Source organism: Oryctolagus cuniculus, chromosome 4 (genome assembly GCF_051225735.1).
Source record: "Oryctolagus cuniculus isolate XC-2025 breed Fujian yellow rabbit chromosome 4, ASM5122573v1, whole genome shotgun sequence".
NCBI classification, from domain to species: domain Eukaryota; kingdom Metazoa; phylum Chordata; class Mammalia; order Lagomorpha; family Leporidae; genus Oryctolagus; species Oryctolagus cuniculus.
In genome coordinates, this window is record NC_142870.1 from 51,245,581 (window position 1) to 51,270,969 (window position 25,389).

Here is a 25,389-nt window from a genome sequence, read left to right on the forward strand (position 1 = left end):
CATTTAGAGGAACAGAGAGAGACAGAGATCGAGAAAAACTCATTGAGGTATGGAGCCCAGAAGTATCCAGGGCTGAGCTGGACTGAAGCCAGGAGTCAGGAACTCCATTAAGTCTCTCACATGGATACAGGGGCCCAAGCACTTGGGCCATCTTCCACTGCTTTCCTAGGCCCATTAGTAGGGAGCTGGATTGGAATTAGAGTAGCTGAGAATCAAACTGGCTCCCATATGGGATTCTGACATTGAAAGCAGGAGCTTAACCAGGCCCCACAGCGTCGGTCCCTCCATTCTTTTTTATGGTTGAATATTATTCCATTTTATGTATATACCACATTTTACCCATTAATATATTGGTGGACATTTAGGCTGTTTGTACCTTTTGGATACTGTTAATAGTGATTGTATAGTGTATTATTTGATTACCAGTTTTCAACTCTTTTTGGTATATGCTTATACTCAGTACATTGAATATGTACTTGTATGCTGAGTCATATTGTAATTCCATGTTTACTTTTGGCATAACCACAAAACTATCTTCCATAGTTGCTAAGCCATGTTGTATTTTCACCAGCAATGTCTGATTGTTTTAAATGCTCCATATCCTCTCTGATATTTGTTGTTTTGCATTTAAGTTTTCTTTTTGTGTGTATACAGCAAATATAAGCCAAATCTAAAATTTGATAGTTTCTTTTTTTTCTTAAAGATTTATTTATTTATTTGAAAGGTAGAGTTACAGAGAGTCAGAGGTATAGAGAGAGAGAGAGAGAGAGAGAGAGAGAGAGAGAGAAGAGTCTTCCATCTGTTGGTTTAGTCTTCAAATGGCTGCAATGGCCAGATCTGGGCTGATCAGAAGCCAGGAGTCAGAGGCTTTTTCTGGGCCTCCCATGTGGATGCAAGGGCCCAAGGACTTGGACCATCCTCCAGTACTTTTCCAGGTGATAGCAGGGAGGTAGATTGGAAGTGAAGCAGCCAGGACTTGAACTGGCACCCATATGGAATGTTGGCACTGCAGACCGTGGCTTTACCTACTACACTACTGCACTGGCCCCAGTATAGTTTCAAATAATAGCTAAGAAAATCTAGAAAAAGAACAGTAGTGTGGTAATTACACCACAAAATATCAAAACTTTTTCTAACACTATAACTTACACAATAGTATATTGGTGCTAGAATGGGCAGATCAACTAGCAAGGAAGACAAGAGAATTTAATAACCGACAATATGTATTAGATAACCTTATTTACAACAAAGTTACATTGCAATAATGTGAAAAAATTCTTTCAGTAAATGGTGATAGGGTCAATAGAATATCCATATGACAAGTAGATCTTGATCCTTTACACCATACACAAAAAGCAGTGGCAAATTAATTAACTCTAATTGTGAAATATAAAATCATAAAGTTCTGAGAAAAGCCTTAATTTCAAATAGGCATGTAGTTATTAAATGGTATTTAAAAAACAATCATTATAAATATCTTAACTATTTAGCTATATTAAGTATTTAGATTTATTAGAAAATTTGCACATACCCATATGTTTGTTCTGTTCTGTGGGAAACTATCCCTTTTTTTAAAAGATATATTTATTTATTTGAAAATCAGAGTTACAAAGAGAAAGGAGAGATAGAGGAAGAGGTCTTCCTTCTGTTGGTTCACTTCCCAATTGGCTGCAACAGCTGGAGCTGCACCCATCCAAAGCCAGGAGCTTCTTTGGGGTCTCCCATGAGGGTGCAGGGGCCCAAGGAGTTGGGCCTTTTTCCACTGCTTTCCCAGGCCATAGCAGAGAGCTGGATCAGAAGTAGAGCAGTCAGGACACAAAGCGGCACCCGTATGGGATGGCAGCACTGCAGCACTAGCCCTGGGAGACTCTTCTGTTTGTGTTACATTCCAATCCTCTCCTTCTGACCAGGAGAAAAGTTTTCCTCAAACATAACCACAATGGAGGTATATCCAAGAAAGAAAGATAGAAGTAACTATTTGTGTGACACTGTACATTTTATAGCTTGATTGGAGTTGAAAATGCACCAAAATATAAATTTTATCTTTTAATTTCATTTTCTGCAGTACCCTCACATGTTATTTATTTGTATAATTTTTTAATGTTTCTGATTGCAAATTTTTTTACTGTTTTTATCATTTTTTAGTTTATTTCCCCACCTCCCTTCCACACACATACCTATAGTTGTATTCCTTTGTATAATAAAGTTTTTCCGTCATTTTATCATTGCCTTATCAGTCTTTTAAGACTATATTGTGAAATTTTTATCCAAGTTCAATTTGTATTTCATTTATTGCTTTTATTTGCTTACTCAGACTAGCATAACTTACATAACTTGGCTCACTTACTGGTTTCCATACTAAAGTCTACAGATTCCTTAGCGCATATGTTTATTTGTCTAACTTCTTTTCATATGTTGAATTTGGCCATGAAATAGTACAAGAAGTCTGGCTCTGAGCATTAAGCCTGGGCAGTCTTCTGACACTCATAGATGATTTTTAGTTCTTTGCCCTGATGAAAGAGTTAAAGTGACCACCCATTTGGCCTTGCTTCCAGATCAAAGTTTCAACAGGCTTGTGGCATTAGGTCTTACTGTTTTGCAATCTGTGTTGTTTTTCTTCCAAGGAATTTTTATTCGGACTTGTATCCCAGCTATGTAAAATTCATTTTCCAGTTTGAACATTTCATCATTTCTCTATATTATAAGGTCCATCAAAGCAGGAGTGTATGATATGACCCTAATGTCACCTTAAATGAACAAAGAGTAAAACCTTTCTCTTCAAGGCAGGTATTGTGGCAAGCAGGTTAAGCCCGAATGCATTGTTTGAATCCTGGCTATATCCAGCTTCCTGCTAATGTATCTCGAAAAATAGCAGATGATGGCTCAAGTACTGGAGTCCCTTGTACCCATATGGGAGACCTGGATGAAGTTCCTAGCTCCTGGTTTTAGTCTGTCTCCACCCTGGTTGATGCAGGCAAGAGAGTGAATAAATGGATGGAAAGTATCCCCTTTCTGTCTTCTCCCCTCACTGTGTTTCAAATAAAACAAATCTTAAAAGGAGTCCGTTTCTGTTGCATCAAGTATCTTTTATAATTTTGTTCATTTTTGTAAATTTTTCATTCATCTATCAGTGTAGCACAAGCCATCTGTTTTAACTTCAGAATCAACCCTTTTATAAAAACTCTTCAAAATTATACTTAAAAGTCAAAAATTATGAACAGTATTTCTGACCTTGATCATCAAAAAAAAACTACCACAAGTTGGCAAAATCAAAAGGCTTCCATAGCCCTTGGCAACTCATGACTAGAGCCTAGGGAGATTACTGACACCATAAACAAGAGTGTCAATTTGTTAAGTCAACAACAGGAGTCACTGTGCACCTATTCCTCATGTAGGATCTCTGTCCTTAATGTGTTGTTCAATGTGAATTAATGCTATAACTAGTATTCAAACAGTATTTCACACCTTATGTTCTGTGTGGGTGCAAACTGTTGAAATCTTCACTTAATATATACTAAATTGATCTCTGTATATAAAGATAATTGAAAATGAATCTTGATGTGAATGGAATGGGAGAGGGAGTAGGAGATGGGAGGGTTGCAGGTGGGAGGGAAGTTATGGGAGGGAAAAAGCCATTGTAATCCATAAACTGTACTTTGGAAATTTATATTTACTAAATAAAAGTTTAAAAAATACCACAAAATGAAAATAGCTATTTTCTCAAATACTACTATTACATTTCAGGAAAACAAATCATTGTGAAAATGTTTTAATTTTATTATAATTAAAAAATTATGATATAAATTTGAGAAACATATTTTGTATTCAACACTGAGATTTCTAAAAATGCTTATATATTGTTAACAAAGCTCTTGTATGAACATCAGTCAACATTCAATGCTGCTGTTTTTATTTTTTCTTTAACTGAAGCTTCAGGTACACACACACACGCACACACACATACAGTTTTTCAAGGTTCTCAATGCTGAGTGGTAATGATCAAGCTATACGTGTATTAGCAGAACAAATACTCCTATGACAGCTATTTACTCATTACCTTATTTGCTTGGTTAGTTCCAGCACCAGAGCACTCTGGATAAAGACAGAAGGCAATCCACTTTTTGCTTCTAGTTCTTTAGGTTTATAATTTGAAGGGAGAGAGGATGTTATTCAATCATAAATACTTCTTTATGTATTTGCATCCTTTGGTTGACTTTTGTTCATGGACTCTTGAGAAATTACAATTTCGGTCCAGGGTCCTCAAAATATACTCTTACATAAACTTTTCTTTCTGTGCAAAGCCAAATGTGTCATATGTCAGTGAACAGATGTTAACAAACGTAAACAGAAATGATCGCAGCTACATTTATAGAGAGAACAGCAAAATATAGGGGGTGTAATGCTAATTGAAATTAACACATATTCAACTACTTCCTTTATGTGAAACATTTCCTGTAAAGGTTCCAAAATTCAAGAATACTTGTAGTGTGATCATTGACAGTGTGAATGATGCAAAAGAAATCTTCACAGAAAATACCAACATCTTAGGATATATGAATTCAGTAAATTCTCCCTTGGTCATTGAAGTATAGCATGAGGGAATGAGCTAGTTAACAATGGAGAACTAGCTAATGCTAGTTCTAAAAATGAATAGGAAGGGAAAATTGATTTTATAAATATTTCATATTACTTGAGTTTTAAGAAATCAATGTCATCACAGACCTATTTTGAAATAAATATTGCTGACCAAGAAAAACATCTGTTGAAACTAATAATGCATAGTTGAAATTTAACCCTACCTGGAGCAATAGCTAAAAAGAAAGTGCACTTTCATATTAATTTTATAGTTTAGTATTCAGTACCCAAACTATATTAACTACATTAAAGCGATAGAACATTCCTACATGATTATTTTTGGCTATTAGTCCTGTGATTTAAATGTTTTATGAGGAGTCATGCTAAAGGTAAGAATAGATTTTTACCAAAACAGGAAAACATAGCTGATCAAAGAAATCTGTCAGGATAAATAATAGAAAAAGGATAGTTTTAAAACTTCAGTAGTATCTTCCTGCCATCGTCCTTACCTCAGCTACTGTTATCTCATTTGTGAGGTCAAAAGTTTTCCCTCAATATTTGAAAGAATTCTTTTATTCCCAGTATTTTCCCATTCATAAATTACTTAAAAAATGTATGACCTATGGCTCTCTGTGTATAAATGTTACTAATGCGATTCATAAATAATGTTAGCAAGTCATCATACTAGTTAAAATTGTAACCTAAATAGGGATTATTACATATATATTATGATATGTATTAGTATTCTGTTTTTAGGCAAATTACAATAAAATTGTTGCCTTAAAACATCTAGAATTTATTGTTTGACAACTCTGAAGGCCAGAAGTCTGATATTAAACTATTGCAAGGCCATGCTCCCTCTGAAGTCTCTGTGAAAGAAACCTTCCTCCTCTCTTCTAAGCTTTTAGTGTTTGTCAGCAACGTTTGGCATCACTAGGCCTTTAGTGGCATCATTCTAATTTTCTTCAATTTTCTTCAAGGAGTACTTGCAGAGCCAAGGAGAGTTAAACATATAAATATTAGTAAAGATTCTTTGTGAGGCTTGGTCTGTTCTGTACTGGGAATGATGGGAAGTTAAAGCAAGCTATTATACAATGGTTGCTTTTTGTGATTGAAGTAGGAATTGTCAATAATTAACTCTGGCACAGTAGATATAAGCAGAGCATTTATCCTGTAAGTTGATATCAATTTTCTAATCTTTTTACTCGCCATTGGAATAGTTGTGTCTCAACATAGAAAAAAGTAATCATTAGATATAACTTCTCAGTCATGTTGATGTTTCACAGTCATTGAACTGATGTGAAGCACTAATCAAGTGAGATGTCTGTGTAAATTGGTGTTATCTGTTTTTCAAAATCCCTCATAGCGGGGGGGGGGGGACTACATACGCAATTTCGGTGAAAATATAAAAGATACTGCTTGTGTAATTTAAAATTTATATATAATGAATTAAATTTTATTCTTAACGTGTCATATTCTCACAGTTGCTTAGATTTCTACGAATAAAATTAAATGTTTCTGAAAATCATGAAAATAACATTGAAAGACTTCTGAAAGTAGACTTAAAGTTTATTTTGAGGGCCTGCATTGTGGCACAACAGATTAAGCAAGTGCCTGACATACTGGCATCCCTTATCAGGGCACCTGTTTGAGTCCCAGCTGTGTTACTTCTAATTTGTCTAGTCCAAGTGCGTAGACCATTGCCCCACAGGTGGGAGACCTAATGAAGTTCCAGGCCTCTGGTTTCGGCTTGGCCTTGCCCTGGCATTTGTGGCTCTTTGGGGAGTAACCCAGTGGTTAGAAGTTCTCTTTCTCTTTATCACTCTGCCCTTCAAATACATGGCTATTCTTTTAAAAGTTTATTAAATATTGGTGACAACTCTTGGGAAAAATATCAGAATTTTCTTTTTAGAATTTTTAAATGTAAAAGCTGCAAATTTAATTATATAGGATAGACATTGAATCTCATTAGGATATATGAAAAGATAAGTATTTCAGAAATGTGTTTTCCAGTCTTTATTATTATAAGAAGTAAAAAAAAAAAAAAAACATAAGCCAAAATAGAGAAAAAAGGAAGATGGTGAAAACAGTGAATATAAAAGGAAATGAGAAATAAAACAGAGTGGCTTTTGAGGACCAGAGAATATGACTGTGACAGCAAGCATAAAAGAGATGTTTGACTTTGAAAATTCATCATTATTTTACAGATTGTAACTTAGTAAGAAGCTTTGCAGAGTGTTTTGCCACAGGAATAGACTCTGGCATGTGCCAATGCGATTAAGCATCTTATTTGTCTCTGTCAGTCATGGTCCTTCAAAGACTGATTTCAAAGAATAGCTTGTTATGAAAGGGAGGACATTAGGAAACATTTCAAAGAACAAATGATTAATGGCATCATTACTGAGTGCTGTAGGTATTGTGCAAAATCTGTGGTTTGTATATAAAAAAGGAAAATTGGAATATCCATAAATTGCCTCATTCTGAAACTTTGACCTAAAATATAGTAACATAACAGGCCAAAGGTTGTATACAAATGCGATTTCATCACTGGTCAAGAAGTGTAGTGATCACTGTTGTTTAGAGCTACACATTTGGCTGCAGCAGGTACAGGCAGTTGAGCAGTATAATGAGGAAACAGTTTCTATATGGCTGTCAAAAGAAAGGAATATTGGGTAGAGTTATTTTATGCAGGATTGTGTGATTAACCATGATGTATGACTGTATTTACATGAAAAAATTTACTTCCAGACTGCATATATAATATAATCTTACTTTTATAAAAACAATACCAACAAAGATTATTGGGACTTTATATATAGGTCTAACATACATACATACAGTCATAGAAAAATATATGGTTATACCTGTATTGTGGTAATCAGATCAGTTCCTGGATTCATGATTGAATTAGAGTGATGAAGATTTCTATTCAAGACCCCTACCTTACACCTTACACAAAAATCCCCTCAACATGGATTAAAGATCTAAATCTATGACTCGACACCATCAAATTATTAGTGAACATTGCAGAAACCCTGCAAGATATTGGCAGCAGCAAATCTTCTTGGAAAAGACACTGGAGGCACAGGCAGTCAAAGAAAAATTAACAATTGGGATTGCATCAAATTGAGAAGTTTCTGTACTTCAAAAGAAACAGGAGAGTGAAGAGTCAACCGACAGAATGGGAAAAAATATTTACAAACTATGCAACAGATAAAGGATTAATAACCAGAATCTACAGAGATCAAGAAACTCCATAACATCAAAACAAACAACCCACTTAAGAGATGGGCCAAGGACCTCAGTAGATATTTTTCAAAAGAGGAAATTCAAATGGCCAACAGGCACATGAAAAAATGCTCAAGATCACTAGCAATCAGAGAAATGCAAATCAAAACCACAATGAGGTTTCGCTTCACCCCAGTTAGAATGGCTCACATTCAGAAATCTACGAACAACAGATACTGTGGAGGATGTGGGGAAAAAGGGACACTAACCCATTGTTGGTGGGAATGCAAACTGGTCAAGCCACTATGGAAGTCAGTCTGGAGATTCCTCAGAAACCTGAAGATAACCCTAGCATACAACTCAGCAATCCTACTCCTTGGAATTTACCCAAAGGAAATTAAATTGGCAAACAAACAAGCTGTCTGCACTTAATGTTTATTGTAGCTCAATTCACCATAGCGAAGACCTGGAACCAACCCAAATGCCCATCAACAGTAGACTGGATAAAGAAAATATGGGATATGTATTCTATAGAATACTATACAGCAGTAAAATAATATGAAATCCGGTCATTTGCAACAAAATGGAGAAACCTGGAAAACATCATGCTGAGTGAACTAAGCCAGTCCCAAAGGGACAAATATCATATATTCTCCCTGATCAGTGACAACTAACTGAGCACCAAAAAGGAAACCTGTTGAAGTGAAATGGACACTATGAGAAACAGTGACTTGATCAGCCCTTGCCCTGACTGTTGATGAAAAACTTAATACTTTATCCCTTTCAGTTTTTTTTTTTGTTCTATTTAATACTATTGATTGAACTCTATAATTAATACATAAATATCCTTAAGTGTTGAAACTTAACTGAAAAGTGATTCCTGTTAAATATAAGAGTGGGAATAAGAGAGGGAAGAGATGTACAATTTGGGACGGGCTCAATCTGACTTGCCCCAAATGGTAAAGTTAGAAACGTGCCAGGGGATTCCAATTCAGTCCCATCAAGGTGGCATGTATCCATGCCATCTCACTAGTCCAAGTGATCAATTTCTGTTCACAATTGATCATAATGATAGGACTAAGAGTCAAAGGGATCACATAAACAAGACTAGTGTCTGCAAATACTAACTGATAGAATAAAAAAAAGGGAGAGAATGATCCAACATGGGAAGCGGGATACACAGCAGACTCATAGAATGGCAGATGTCCTAAACAGCACTCTGGCCTCAGAATCAGCCCTTAAGGCATTCGGATCTGGCTGAAGAGCCCATGAGAGTGTTTCAGGCATGGAAAGCGAAGACATTCTGTCAAAAAAAAAAAAAAATGTCCTAAATGAAAGATCTCCGCGAGTGAGATCCCAGTGGAAAGAACAGGTCATCAAAGAAGGAGGTACCTTTCTCTGAAGGGAGGAGAGAACTTCCACTCTGACTACGACCTTGTCTAAATATGATCAGAGTCAGTGAACTCAAAAGGTTTCCATAGCCTTGGAAACTCATGTCAAGAGCCTAGGGAGATTACTGATGCCATTAATAAGAATGTCAATTTGTTAAGTCAACAAGAGGAGTCACTGTGCACTTACTCCTCATGTAGGATCTCTGTCCTTAATGTGCTGTACATTGTGATTTAATGTTATAACTAGTATTCAAACAGTATTTTACACTTTGTGTTTCTGTGTGGATGCAAACTGTTGAAAGCTTTGCTTAATATATGCTAAATTGATCTTCTGTATATAAAGAGAATCGAAAATGAATCTTGATGTGAATGGAAGAGGAGAGGGAGCAGGAGAGGGGAGGGTTGTGGATGGGAGGGAAGTTATGGGGTGGAAATGCCATTGTAATCCATAAACTATACTTTGGAAATTTATATTCATTAAATAAAAGTTAAAAAAATAAAGTAGTAATAGAATTTTATGATATATATTCATGTACTTATTTAATTTAAAAATATTTAAGAACAATTTTTGGATCTCCACACATGGATAGAATTATCAAAATATTGATTGTGATAACAGAATAAAGATGAACCAACATGGCTTAAACTTTAATTTATAATGAAGGGACAGTAGCTTTCATATCTGGTCAAATGAATGAGAATGCTATCTTGACCTTAGGGAAAAAAAAAGGAGAGGGGGAGTGTTTTATAAATTTCCTGTTGCCAAGGAGAACAAAGTAACTCAACTTCGATTTCTGAGTCAGATTCTCAAAGTATCATGGTGGTTTTTAAGAGTGTTCAAGTCACCATTAATTGCTGTCTAATAAGTCATAGAAATAGTGGTAATATAAACTCTTTGGATATGGGTGCTACTGTTTTGTCAAACATTTATTAATATGTGTAATATGCAGTAGGGAAAGAAAGGTGGAATATTTTCAGATATTTTTTATCTTGTATTCTCAAAACAAGGGTGGGGATTTAAATACTTCATTGTGGCTTACTGCAGAGGGTGGATGAATTATGTCTTTTACAAAACATATTCTAAGTTAATATATCACATTATGCATGAGAAAAATAATGAAAAGATAGGACAAAACCATTGAAAGGACAGTGTTGACTTCTTGACATAGTTTAATATCTTGTGGAATTGCTGTATTGTAAAATGTGAGCATAGTTGCTATTAAATTGGGCAAATATTAGGCAGAAAGTTATTTGTAAAGCAGTGCATAAGTGCTAACTAATCAGTACAATAAAAATATGCCTGATTCATTCAGACAGGGATTTAAAACAGGAAATCTTGTCCAAAGTATTGACCAGTGGATGGAAGACCTCTCTGTCTCTCCCTCTCTCTATCTATAACTCTGCTCTCAAACAAACAAATAAATAAATCTTTTGTTAAAAAAAGAATGGGAGGTTAAATAAAAGGTGGAGTATATATAAATAAAAATAATTTATTGCAGAAAACTGCTATTACCCTCTAGGGCTGGAGGGACAAAAGGAAAGTGATTACCCAGAGGCTTGAGATGGAATGCTGTGGTGACCACTTCTGATACTGAAACTACTGGCTCTCCATTTTTCAGCAAACCAGGAGCTACACACCTAATGATGTGGTGAGAATCCTGGAGCGCACTTCTGGCTGAAGCTCCTGGACTCACTTTAGGCATTTCTGGAGTCCATATATAGCTTAATGTGCCTGTGTTGCTAGGACAAAAGTCAGTGAGCGTTCTGCTTCTGAGATTGCAGAACTACTCCTGCTTCTGGTAGAGCCAGAAGTTGAAGTGAGGGAAAATGCCTTTCCTTTTCCTGCTCTATCTGCCAGCAGTGTCTCTCCTTGACAAGTCTTAACAAAGTCACATAGAGCAAAACTCTTTAAAAGTTCCAGCTACAAATTTTATGCTTGTATTTAGCAGGTATACATTTCCTACCGTTCATTTTAGGCATTAGGAACTCAAAAGCAAACAAAACAAAGCTTCTGTCTCTGTGGTACTCACATTTTAGCAGAGAAAGAAAGACAATAATTGTGTAAATATAAATTGTTATAGACTGGTAATAACTAATCGGAAAATATAAGTAAATAAAGAAATGAGGTAAGAGGTTCACTGATGGTGAAGTGGTGCTGGAGTTGGGGGAAATAACAGTGGTAAATAAGAAAGGTTATTTAAAATTCTATGTACAAACTTAATTTAATACACTTATGATACTATAAATAGAAGGTCACTAAGTTTTTGATCCTTTGTCCAAAAAGTCTTTGCCAGTACCTATATCTTGCAGGGTTTCTCCAATGCTCTCTAATAATTTGATTGTGTCGGTCATAGATTTAAGTCTTTAATCCATGATGAGTGAATTTTTGTGTAAGGTGAAAGGTAGGGGTCTTGCTTCATGATTCTGCACGTGGAAATCCAATTTTCCCAGCACCATTTATTGAATAGACTGTCCTTACTCCAGGCATTGGTTTTGGATCCTTGATCAAATATAAGTTGGCTGTAGATGTTTGGATTGATTTCTGGTGTTTCTATTCTGTTCCATTGGTCTATCCATCTGTTTCTGTACTAGTACCATGCTGTTTTGATAACAACTGCCCTGTAGTATGCTCTGAAATCTGGTATTGTGATGCCTCCGGCTTTGTTTTTGATGTACAACATTGCTTTAGCTATTCGAGGTCTCCTGTGTCTCCATATAAATTTAAGCATCATTTTTTCCAGATCTGAGAAGAAGGTCTTCAGTATCTTGATTGGTATTGCATTGAATGTATAAATTGCTTTTGGGAGAATGGACATTTTGATGATACTGATTCTTAAAATCCACGAGCATGGAAGATTTTTCCATTTTTTGGTATCCTCTTCTATTTCTTTCTTTAAGGTTTTGTAATTTTCATTGTAGAGATCTTTAACGTCCTTGGTTAAGTTTATTCCAAGGTATTTGATTGTTTTTGTAGCTATTATGAATGGGATTGATCTTAAAAGTTCTTCCTCAGCCATGGCATTGCCTGTATATACAAAGGCTGTTGATTTTTGTGCATTTATTTTATATCCTGCTACTTTGCCAAAATCTTCTATGAATTCCAATAGTCTCTTAGTAAAGTATTTTGGATCCCCTAAATAAAGAATCATATCATCTGCAAAGAGGGATAGTTTGAGTTCTTCCTTCCCAATTTGTATCCCTTTAATTTCTTTTTCTTGCCTAATAGCTCTGGCTAAAACTTCCAGAACTATATTGAATAGCAGTGGTGAGAGTGGGCATCCCTGTCTGGTACCAAATCAGTGGAAATGCTTCCAACTTTTCCCCATTCAATAGGATGTTGGCCATGGGTTTTTCATAAATTGCATTGATTGTATTGAGGATTGTTCCTTCCATACCCAATTTGCTTAGAGTTTTCATCATGAAAGGGTGTTGTATTTTATCAAATGCTTTCTCGGCATCTATTGAGATAATCATATGCTTTTTCTTCTGCAGTCTGTTAATGTGGTGTATCACATTGATTGTTTTGCGAATACTGAACCATCCCTGCATACCAGGGATAAATCCCACTTGGTCTGGGTGGATGATCTTTCTGATGTGTTGCATTCTATTCTATGTTCATTTATGTTCATCAGGGAGATTGGTCTGTAATTCTCTTTCAATGCTGCATCTTTTTCTGGCTTAGGAATTAAGGTGATGCTGGCTTCACAGAAAGAATTTTGGAGGATTTTCTCTTTTTCGATTGTTCTGAATAGTTTGAGAAGAATTGGAGTTAGTTCTTCTTTAAATGTCTGGTAGAATTCAGCAGTGAATCCATCTGGTCCTGGGCTTTTCTTTGTTGGGAGGGCCTTTATTACTGTTTCAATTTCTGTCTCAGTTATGGGTCTGTTTCGGTTTTCGGTGTCTTCCTGGTTCAATTTAGGTAAGTTGCATGTGTCCAGGAATCTGTCCATTTCTGATAGGTTTCCCTGTTTGCTGGCATACAAGTCCTTGTAGTAATTTCTGATGATTCTTTTTATTTCTGTGGTGTCTGTTGTTACGTTTCCTTTTTCATCTCTGATTTTATTGATTTGGGTCTTTTCTCTTCTTTTTTTAGTTAGTTGGGCCAATGGGGTGTCAATTTTGTTTATTTTTTCAAAAAACCAGCTCCTCAATTATCTGATTTTTTATAATGGTTTTTTGTATTCAATCCTGTTGATTTCTTGGAAAATACCACAGAAGCACAGGGAGTCAAAGCCAAAATTAACATTTGGGATTGCGTCAAATTGAGAAGTTTCTGTACTTCAAAAGAAACAGTCAGGAAAGCGAAGAGGCAACTGACGGAATGGGAAAAAATATTTGCAAATTATGCGGCAGATAAAGGGTTGATAACCAGAATCTACAAAGAAATCAAGAAACTCCACAAGATCAAAAGAGACAACCCACTTAAGAGATGGGCCAAGGACCTCAATAGACATTTTTCAAAAGAGGAAATCCAAATGGCCAACAGACACAGGAAAAAATGCTCAAGATCACTAGCAATCAGGGAAATGCAAATCAAAACCACAATGAGGTTTCACCTCACCCCAGTTAAAATGGCTCACATTCAGAAATCTACCAACAATAGATGCTGGAGAGGATGTGGGGATAAAGGGACACTAACCACCTGTTGGTGGTAATGCAAACTGGTTAAGCCACTATGGAAGTCAGTCTGGAGATTCCTCAGAAACCTGAAGATAACCCTACCATTCAACCCAGCCATCCCACTCCTTGGAATTTACCCAAAGGAAATTAAATTGGCAAACAAACAAGCTGTCTGCACATTAACGTTTATTGCAGCTCAATTCACCATAGCTAAGAGCTGGAAACAACCTAAATGCATCAACAGTAGACTGGATAAAGAAATTATGGGACATGTACTCTATAGAATACTATACAGCAGTCAAAAACTATGAAACCCGGTCATTTGCAACAAGATAGAGGAACCTGTAAAACATCATGCTGAGTGAACTAAGCCAGTCCCAAAGGGACAAATATCATATGTTCTCCCTGATCGGTGACAACTAACTGAGCCCCAAAGTGGAAACCTTTTGAAGTGAAATGGACACTATGAGAAACAGTGACTTGATCAGCTCTTGTCCTGACTGTTGATGTACAAAGTAATACTTTATCCATTTTAGTATTTTTTTTTTGTTTAGTAGTATTGGTTGAACTCTGTGATTAGCACACAATTATTCTGGGTGTTTAAATTTTAACTGAAAAGTGATCCCTGTTAAGAATCTGGAAAACATTATTCTGAGTGAAATAAGCCCGTCCCAAAGGGACAAATATCATATGTTCTCCCTGACAGGTGACAACTAACCGAGCACCAAAAAGGAAACCTGTTGAAGTCTAATGAACACTGTGAGAAACAGTGACTTGATCAGCCCTTGCCCTGACTGTTGAGCAACTTAATACGTTATTCCTCTTAGTATTTTTTTTTTTGTTTGTTCTACTTAATACTTTTGGTTGAATACTGTAATCAATACACAATTCTTCTTAAGTGCTGAAACTTAACTGAAAAGTGATCGCTGTAAAATATAAGAGTGGGAATAAGAGAGGGAAGAGATGGGCAATTTGGGACATGCTCAAGCTGACTTGCCCCAAACATTAGAGTTAGAAACATACCAGGAAGGCCTGCACCGCAACTCACTAGGCCAATCCTCTGCTTTGCGGTGCCGGCACACCAGCTTCTAGTCCCAGTCGGGGCGCCGGATTCTGTCCCAGTTGCCCCTCTTCCAGGCCAGCTCTCTGCTGTGGCCAAGAGGTGCAGTGGAGGATGGCCCAAGTGCTTGGGCCCTGCACCCCATGGGAGACCAGGATAAGTACCTGGCTCCTGTCATCGGATCAGCGCGGTGTGCCGGCCACAGCGCGCCAGCCGAAGCAGCCATTGGAGGGTGAAGCAATGGCAAAGGAAGACCTTTCTCTCTGTCTCTCTCTCTAACTGTCCACTCTGCCTGTCAAAAAAGAAAAAAAAAAACATACCAGGTGATTCCAATTCAATCCCATCAAGGTGGCATGTATCCATGCTGTCTCACTAGTCCAAGTGATCAATTTCTGTTCACAATTGATCATAATGATAGGACTAAGAGCCAAAGGGATCACATAAACAAGACTAGTGTCTGCAAATACTAACTGATAGAATAAAAAAGGGAGAGAACCATCCAACTTGGGAAGCGAGATACACAGCAGACTCATAGAATGGCAGATGTCCTAAACAGCACTCTGGCCTCAGAATCAGCCCTTACGGCATGCGGATCCAGCTGAAGAGCCCATGAGAGTATTTCAGGCATGGAAATCCAAGACACTCTGGGAAAAAAAAAAAATGTCCTAAATGAAAGATCTCCGCGAGTGAGATCCCAGTGGAAAGAACAGGTCATCAAAGAAGGAGGTACCTTTCTCTGAAGGGAGGAGAGAACTTCCACTCTGACTACGACCTTGTCTAAATATGATCAGAGTCAGTGAACTCAAAAGGCTTCCATAGCCTTGGAAACTCATGTCAAGAGCCTAGGGTGATTACTGATACTATCAACAAGGGCGTCAATTTGTTAAGTCAACAACAGGAATCACTGTGCACTTACTCCTCATGTAGGATCTCTGTCCTTAATGTGCTGTACATTGTGATTTAATGTTATAACTAGTACTCAAACAGTATTTTATACTTTGTGTTTCTGTGTGGATGCAAACTGTTGAAATCTTTACTTAATATATGCTAAACTGATCTTCTGTATATAAAGAGAATCGAAAATGAATCTTGATGTGAATGGAAGGGGAGAGGGAGCGAGAAAGGGTGCATTGTGTGTGGGAGGGAAGGTATGGCGGGGGGAGCCATTGTAATCCATAAGCTGTACTTTGGAAATTTATATTCATTAAATAAAAGTTAAAAAAAGTTATTGATCCTTTTTAATGCCATGGGTCTATTAGAAACTACAAGTTCTTAAGATGTTTAGTGCTTTGTGAATAAAGATCTAATTTCTCATGAATATTGTGTTTTATAATTATTTTAAGTAGGACATAGAAGATTCCTCCTTTGTCGTTTTGGTTATTTTTTTTTAAAGTTTTACTATTTGTTTCAAAGAGTTACATGGTGGGCAAGGCAAAGGCAGAAAGAGAAAGAAAGAGAGAGGCTAAGAGGTTAGGAAGGAGGGAGAGAGGTCTTCCATCCATTGATTCACTCCCCCAAATGGCCATAATGGCCAGGGCTGGGCCAGTCTGAAGCTAGGAGATTCATTTGTTTCTCCAGTGTGGGTGCTTGGGCCCAAGGACTTAGGCCATCTTCTGTTACCTTGTCAGGTGCCTTAATAGGAGCTGAATCAGAAGTGGAGCATCCAGGACTTGAACCAGTGTCCAAATTGGTTGTCATCACTGCAGGCAGTGGCTTTACCCACTGCGCCACAGCACTGGTCCCTTTGGTCATAAGTTTGATGATCAGAATTATTATGGCTCTTAATCTTTCATCATCCTGAATTTTTCTAATTATGTACGAATATACATATATTTTCTGCAAAGAAAATTAATGTAAAATTAAGATAAAAGCCATAAATGTTATCTAAACCAAGCTAAATGTTTCATAATTCAATATCGCTGACTTCTGGAATGGTCAATATACCATAATACATGTATCTCATGTGTGTTGTCACTTGTGGAAAAGTTTTTAATTTCTAGGAAAACCTAGTAACTTAAGACTAATAATTATTCTCCTCAGGTGTTTCTGACTATTTTTGTAATTCCCAGGAATGACATTCTGTTCAGATGTGAGAGCAGAGGTATTGGTGTTAATTTACCAAATATAGATATTTTAAACAGCAAATTCATAGCCTACTGCTGAATTTTCTTATAGACTATCTACAGTTTGCAGAACTCATAATTTGTGGGTTTTTAAATTCGAATTATTTTTAAGTATGTATTTTAAAATAGAAGAACGTGTGTATGTGTGCACACAGTGTATGCATCATTCATGTGTATGTATGCATTTGTAGCTCAGAACTCAAAATTATGAAAATGACCTTTACTTTAAAAATTATCTTACATCTTATACAATCTGAGTGCGATAGGTCTCAGTATATATCATATTGAGAATTCACTGGGAAATTCAGTGAATTATCAAAATGATGTATTTTATTTTGTGGAAAAACAGAATTATCCATATTTCATTTATCAAGAAATCAAAAGCATACTTGCAAAAGAGAGAAGTAGGAGTTAAGATAACTTCCATTCCCTCTACTGTCCCTTTCTCTCTCTCTCTCTTTGTTTTTACTTGTCTTTCTGCAGATCCTGCAGTCTCAGATTTCCACTTTGTTCTGAGACCAACTATGTATGAGAACTGGGTGAAGTGTCAGCCATCTTTGGTAAGTTTCACTTGAGCCCAGGCTTTTGTCTTCCTTGATTCTCAGTTTCTTTACTCTTGGAATCCTATTCACTTTGTTCTGATACCTGGCCTCCAATGCATCAAGAGCCTCGTGTCTCACTTTTGTACTCATTGAATTTCTGCCAGCAAGGAACACTTTGTATCGCAGCTCTTCCATTTAAGACATCTTGACAAGCCATATACCCTTATGCCCTGTCATATCTGATTTATAATAGCTCTTTGTTTTTGCACCTTTTCCCACAATTTCCAGCCTTGTGATTTTCTCTTTGCCTTAATTTACTATTTGCTTGATGTGGCCCATGAGACTACATAGGATCAGCAAAATCTGATGGTAGCTATTATAAGAGGTAAAAAGTTTTCACTTTCACCATTTTTCTCTCTAAAGTTAAGATTAGAGTACAGAAAGGTAGTGTAGAATTTGGGCTACTGGAAATAAACAGAAGAGATCAGGATCTGGGAAAAAAGAAAATAGAAGAGGTAATGCAAAGTTTTGTAAAGAAAATATTATTGAGTCTAGGTTTCTAAATCACTGATTTCCAGATGAATGATATCTGAAATCTGAATGGAAGCAGTGGACTACAAAGAAAGGACTTGGGTACAGAGAAAATAAAAATGGACCAAAGTTGCCCCCAAGTTGGCATTTATAAAGGATGACTTCCTACCACTCATCCTGTTCTTTGATGAGATAACTTCTTAACACTTATCCTGCTCCCTCAATGAGATAACTAAGGGAGGTCATAATGAAAGGATCTGTAAAAACATTTTAAAAATTATAAATAATGGACATGACTGATATTTGTTATCTCATTCATTAAGACATGCTTAGCACTTTCTTGAAAAACAGTAACCATTTGTTGAATCTCAGCATTTTAAGATAAGCCAATTAAGAATTTTACCTTATTTCTTACTTCTCATGCTCATATTATTTTCAGGGGACTGTGATAACTTGTTATATACCTCTGTGGAATAAAAGTTTACTTTTTTTCTGATTATTGTGATTATCTATTCAATAGGATGATTGAAAACTTTCAAACTTCTGGTGTCCTCTAGCTATATCTAGATTGTTATCTGTTGTTGATAACCAGGGAAAAAATCATTTTGATATTTCTCTTTACTTTTTTGATTTATAATTGTCATATGCTTTCATTTTGTCTGCATTGATATTGTCTCTTTTGTATGCATCTCTTTTGCAGACACTAATAATTTTAGCATCCTTAATATTTAGTAAAAGATTGTCAAGTTATAAAAAAGATATAAGACATTTTTTAAATTTGACTTTTAGAAAGTATATGGGTATTTAATGGTTGATTTTAAGCTATCTGGTAATTTCTCCCGAAACTCATATGCACTTCATATTCTAATGATTTCTTAAATATGCAACCTTGGGAAATTGCCAGAGTTCATGGTACCATTCAGACAAATAAGCCAAAATACACTTTTTAGTATATTCTTATTTATGAGTCCATATTCGTGTTTGTTTACAATTCTACTTTGCAGATCTATTTAGCTCTGTTTACTTTTTTAATTGATGCTTTTGTCAATCTCACAGTAATAAAACTGAATGACTATGTTTTGAAAATGTTTCAAATATTTCACCATATATTTACTATGTCCTCTTGTTAATGATAAAGTATGACAAAATGGAAATACTGACTTGTTTGTAAACGGCGTTATAAGCATGAATTTTATATTGTTTCTTTCTCATTTTACAAGCTTGGATAACTTATTGTTAGTTCTCATCTGAGGTCAGGGTAAAATGATATTTCCTCATGCTTTAAAAATTCAGATTTTACTAGTTTTCATTTTCTATTCTGGGATATGTTCTATGTATTTAACAATATATAACCATTGTTAACTGAAGGAGTCAATGGATTGAAGTAGAATCTAGGGGCAACTGAGTGCAAGAGTTGGCTGGATGAGAATTGCTGTAAAGAAAGTAGTGAGTTCCTTCTAAAAACTTTCAATAAAGAAAGCAATTTTCTCTGTGTTCTTATTATTGTAAACTGTTGAGACTTTGAAAGAAAAAGCTGTTAGGATTTATTTGGAGGCACTGTGAGATGAAGGAGTCATCGTAATCTGGTTTTAAGGGGATCGCTTTGTTAGAGTTAATCTACTATGAGCTGGAAATAGCTTTCAAAGATTTATAAAGTAATTGAAGTAGTTGTGAAAAAACCGAACAGGAGTGAAAGGTTTCTTTTGCTTTATATTGATTCAGTTAGTGAGAATTATGGTATTTAGGGTATTAGCAGCAGATATAGAGAGATATAACTTACAGATCTTTTATAGAAAGTATGTTTTATTATGTTAATTTAATTAGTTATTTTGGCTGTATCCTTATCTTTAAAACAAAATAGTTTGTAGAGTTTGAGACAGAGGTTAAGTGTCATTTTCACTCTTTAGAGAATTAGTTTTCAAACCTAGAGAGTTATTGTAATTGAGGATTACTTGGACATAACTCTCAGGTAATTAAGAAAAGAGTAATGTTTTATTGTCTAATTAGTCCAGCAGACTCATAATTTTTGAAACAGTTTTCAAAAACAAACCCAAGAAAGTTCTATCATAAATTAACAACAGTGAATTTTGTAAAAAACATCTTTTAATACTAGTTGGTTGAATTTTTTGCTATCTTTTTATTATTGAATTTTTATTTTTTATTATATGAAATTTTTAATTGGCATGGCAATATGTATATATACTGGATCACTTATGAATCCATGCAGGTTTTACCTGCTTGCAATTTGGTTGTCAGATAACTGATCATTGTACTTTCTGTGTAAATTAACTTGTATTTATTAACTAAATTATTAATGAAGCCAAATCTAAAAAATCTCAGTGAGTTGCATAACTCAACATTTATACTTATGTGAGCCTCTAGAACTTTAACTTTCGTAGCACACTACTCTGGCCTTGCTACTGAAGTTATCTTCGACCTTCAACATGATCTTTTTTTTTTTTTTTAAATTTTATTTAATGAATATAAATTTCCAAAGTACAGAATATGGATTACAATGGCTTCCCCCCCATAACGTCCCTCCAACCCGCAACCCTCCCCTTTCCCACTCCCTCTCCCCTTCCATTCACATCAAGATTCATTTTCAATTCTCTTTATATACAGAAGATCAGTTTAGCATACATTAAGTAAAGATTTCAACAGTTTGCTCCCACACAGAAACATAAAGTGAAAAATACTATTTGAGTACTAGTCATAGCATTAAATCTCAATGTACAGCACCCTAAGGACAAAGATCCTACATGAGGAGTAAGTGCACAGTGACGCCGGTTGTTAACTTAAATTGACACTCTTGTTTATGGCATCAGTAATCACCCTAGGCTCTTGTCATGAGTTTCCAAGGCTATGGAAGCCTTTTGAGTTCACTGACTCTGATCATATTTAGACAAGGCCATGGTCAAAGTGGAAGTTCTCTCCTCCCTTCAGAGAAAGGTACCTCCTTCTTTGATGACCCGTTCTTTCCACTGGGATCTCACTCATGGAGATCTTTCATTTAGGTTTTTTTTTTTTTTTTTTTTTTTTTTCCCCAGAGTGTCTTGGCTTTCCATGCCTGAAATACTCTCATGGGCATTTCAGCTGGATCCACATGCCTTAAGGGCTGATTCTGAGGCCAGAGTGCTGCTTAGGACATCTGCCATTCTATGAGTCTGCTGTGTATCTCGCTTCCCAAGTTGGATCGTTCTCTCCCTTTTTTTTATTCTATCAGCTAGTATTTGCAGACACTATTCTTGTTTATGTGATCCCTTTGGTTCTTAGTCCTATCAATACAATAAATTGTGAACAGAAATTGATCACTGGGACTAGTGAGATGGCATTGGTACATGCCACCTCGATGGGATTGAATTCGAATCCCCTGGTATGTTTCTAACTCTACCGTTTGAGGTAATTCAGCTTGAGCATGTCCCAAATTGCACATCTCTTCCCTCTCTTATGCCCACTCTTATATTTAACAGCAATCACTTTTCAGTTAAGTTTCAGCACTTAAGAATAATTGTGTATTGATTGCAGTATTCAACCAAAAGTAATAAGTAGAACAAACAAAAAAAAATACTAAGAGGGATAACATATTAAGCTGCTCATCAACAGTCAGGGCGAGGGCGGATCAAGTCACCGTTTCTCATAGTGTTCATTTCACTTTAACAGGTTTCCTTTTTGGTGCTCAGTTAGTTGTCACCTATCAAGGAGAACAAGTGGTATTTGTCCCTTTGGGATTTGCTTATTTCACTCAGCATAATGTTTTCCAAATTCCTAACAGGGATCACTTTTCAGTTAAAATTTAAACACCTAAGAATAATTGTGTGTTAATTACAGAGTTCAACCAATGGTACTATAACAAAAAAAATTACTAAAATGGATAAAATATTACTTTGTACATCAACAGTCAGGACAAGAGCTGATCAAGTCACTGTTTCTCATAGTGTCCATTTCACTTCAACAAGTTTCCCCTTTGGTGCTCAGTTAGTTGTCGCCAATCAGGGAGAACATATGATATTTGTCCCTTTGGGACTGGCTTAATTCACTCAGCATGTTTTCCTGGTTCCTCCATCTTGTTGCAAATGACTGGGTTTCGTTGTTTTTGACTACTGTATAGTATTCTATAGAGTACATGTCCCATAATTTCTTTATCCAGTCTACTGTTGATGGGCATTTGGATTGGTTTCAGCTCTTAGCTATGGTGACTTGAGGTGCAATAAACATTAATGTGCAGACTGCTTTTTTGTTTGCCAATTTCATTTCCTTTGGGTAAATTCCAAGGAGTGGGTTGGCTGGGTTGTATGGTAGGGTTATATTCAGGTTTCTGAGGAATCTCCAGACTGACATCCATAGTGGCTTAACCAGTTTGCATTTCCACCAACAGGTGGTTAGTGTCCCTTTTCCCCACATCCTCTCCAGCATCTATTGTTGGTAGATTTCTGACTGTGAGCCATTCTAACCCGGGTGAGGTGGAACCTCATTGTGGTTTTGATTTGCATTTCCCTGATTGCTAGTGATCTTGAGCATTTTTTCATGTGCCTGTTGGCCATTTGGATTTCCTCTTTTGAAAAATGTCTATTGAGGTCCTTGGCCCATCTCTTAAGTGGGTTGTCTCTTTTGATCTTGTGGAGTTTCTTGATTTCTTTGTAGATTCTGGTTATCAACCCTTATCAGTTGCATAGTTTGCAAATATTTTTTCGCATTCTGTCGGTTGTCTCTTCACTTTCGTGACTGTTTCTTTTGCTGTACAGAAACTTCTCAATTTGATGCAATCCCAAATGTTAATTTTGGCTTTGACTGCCTGTGCTTCTGGGGTGTTTTCCAAGAAGTCATTGCCGGTACCTATATCTTGCAGAGTTTCTCCAATGCTCTCTAATAATTTGATGGTGTCAGGTCGTAGATTTAAGTCTTTTATCCATGTTGAGTGGATTTTTGTGTAAGGTGAAAGGTAGGGGTTTTGCTTCATGATTCTGCACGTGGAAATCCAATTTTCCCAGCACCATTTATTGAATAGACTGTCCTTACTCCAGGGATTGGTTTTGGATCCTTGATCAAATATGAGTTGGCTGTAGATGTTTGAATTGATTTCTGGTGTTTCTATTCTGTTCCATTGGTCTATCCATCTGTTTCTGTATCAGTACCATGCTGTTTTGATAACAACTGCCCTGTAGTATGTCCTGAAATCTGGTATTGTGATACCTCCGGCTTTGTTTTTGTTGTACAAGATTGCTTTAGCTATTCGAGGTCTCCTGTGTCTCCATATGAATTTCAGCATCATTTTTTCCAGATCTGAGAAGAAGGTCTTCGGTACCTTGATTGGTATTGCATTGAATCTATAAATTGCTTTTGGGAGAATGGACATTTTGATGATATTGATTTTTCCAATCCATGAGCATGCAAAATTTTTCCATTTTTTGGTATCCTCTTCTATTTCTTTCTTTAAGGTTTTGTAATTTTCATCGTAGAGATCTTTAACGTCCTTGGTTAAGTTTATTCCAAGGTATTTGATTGTTTTTGTAGCTATTGTGAATGGGATTGATCTTAGAAGTTCTTCCTCAGCCATGGTATTGTCTGTGTATACAAAGGCTGTTGATTTTTGTGCATTGATTTTATACCCTGCTACTTTGCCAAACTCTTCTATGAGTTCCAATAGTCTCTTAGTAGAGTTCTTTGGGTCCCCTAAATAAAGAATCATATCATGTGTAAAGAGGGATAGTTTGAGTTCTTCCTTCCCAATGTATCCTTTTAATTTATTTTTCTTTCCTAATAACTCTGGCTAGAACTTCCAGAAGTATATTGAGTAGCAGTGGTGAGAGTGGGCATCCCTGTCTGGTACCAGATCAGTGGAAATGCTTCCAACTTTTCCCCATTCAATAGGATGTTGGCTGTGGGTTTTTCATAGATTGCTTTGATTGTATTGAGGAATGTTCCTTCCATACCCAGTTTGCTTAGAGTTTTCATCATGAAAGGGTGTTGTATTTTATCAAATGCTTTCTCGGCATCTATTGAGATAATAATATGCTTTTTCTTCTGCAGTCTGTTAATGGGGTGTATCACATTGATTTTTTTGCGCACATTAAACCATCCCTGCATACCAGGGATAAATCCCACTTAGTCTGGGTGGATGATCTTTCTGATGTGTTGTTGCATTCTATTGGCCAGAATTTTATTGAGGATTTTTGCATTTGTTTATCAGGGAGATTGGTCTGTAATTCTCTTTCAATGCTGCATCTTTTTCCGGCTTAGGAATTAAGGTGATGCTGGCTTCATAGAAAGAATTTGGGAGGACTCCCTCTTTTTCAGTTGTTCTGAATAGTTTGAGAAGAATTGGAGTCAGTTCTTCTTTAAATATCTGGTAGAATTCATGTGCTTCTAGGAATATATTTTTTAAAAGATTTATTTATTTATTTCAAAGTCAGTTAGACGAGAGGCAGAGAGAGAGAGAGGGAGAGGGAGGTCTTCCATCTGATGGTTCACTCCCCTGATGGCCTCAACGGCGGGAGCTGCACCAATCCGAAACCAGGAGCTTCTTCCAGGTCTCCCATGTGGGGTGCAGGGGCCCAAAGACTTGGGCCATCTTTGCTTTCCCAGGCCATAGCAGAGAGTTGGATCAGAAGTGAAGCAGCCAGGCCTTGAACCAGGCGCCCATATGGGATGCTGGCATTTCAGGCCAGGACGTTAACCTACTGCACCACAGCTCCCACCCCTCTAGGAATGTATTTATTTCTTCAGTCATAGGATGCTGGAGTTGGCCTAGATGTAATCTAAATTTATACCTTTCCAGCTGATGTTGTGAATATCTTGTTTGCTCTTGGACAATACTGTCTGAAAGGTGCATTGTCTTTCTGAATGACTCTGAATGCCAGTAAAGTCCTTAAAATGAGTGAACAGTCTAAGTTTTCTTAGTTTTGCATTGTTCCTAATTGTGCTAGGTATGCCTTCAGCATATTCATAGAAATACAAATCTGGAGTCAGCATTGATCCCATTCTGTTTTCTGAACGTGGCTTCAATTTTACTATTCCTAATATCTTAACCATTAATACATTAGACCTAGCCTTACAAGAGATTGCTTTTGGTCTTTCTCCTTTTCTGTTTCTTGTCCTATACTCCTCATTGTAGTCACAGTGATTGTTTAAAATTAGATTGTATTGCTGTTTTGCTTAAAACTGCCAGTAGCTTCCCTTAACTCTCAGAGAAAATTCAAAGAATTTACTAGCTTTTTGAAAGGGTCAGAATGACTAGGTCCAGCGTCACTCTGCCCCAACCATATTGACCTTCTATTACTTGAACTGCCTTTAAACGTGTTCTTTTCTCTGTTGTAGATGTT

The 25,389-nt window shown here is 36.4% G+C and overlaps 1 protein-coding gene and 1 long non-coding RNA gene across 6 annotated transcripts in view; one reads left to right on the forward strand and one right to left on the reverse strand.

Moving 5' to 3' along the window:
• EPHA6 (EPH receptor A6) overlaps positions 1–25,389 on the forward strand; it is a 1,031,027-nt gene that overhangs the window by 102,063 nt on the left and 903,575 nt on the right. The gene's annotated exons all lie outside the window — the stretch shown is intronic.
• LOC138849483 (uncharacterized) lies at positions 1,567–4,194 on the reverse strand. Its single transcript, XR_016232087.1, has 2 exons — positions 4,058–4,194; positions 1,567–1,788 (listed from the first exon to the last, which is right to left on the reverse strand). It is a non-coding gene; the product is annotated as an uncharacterized LOC138849483 (long non-coding RNA).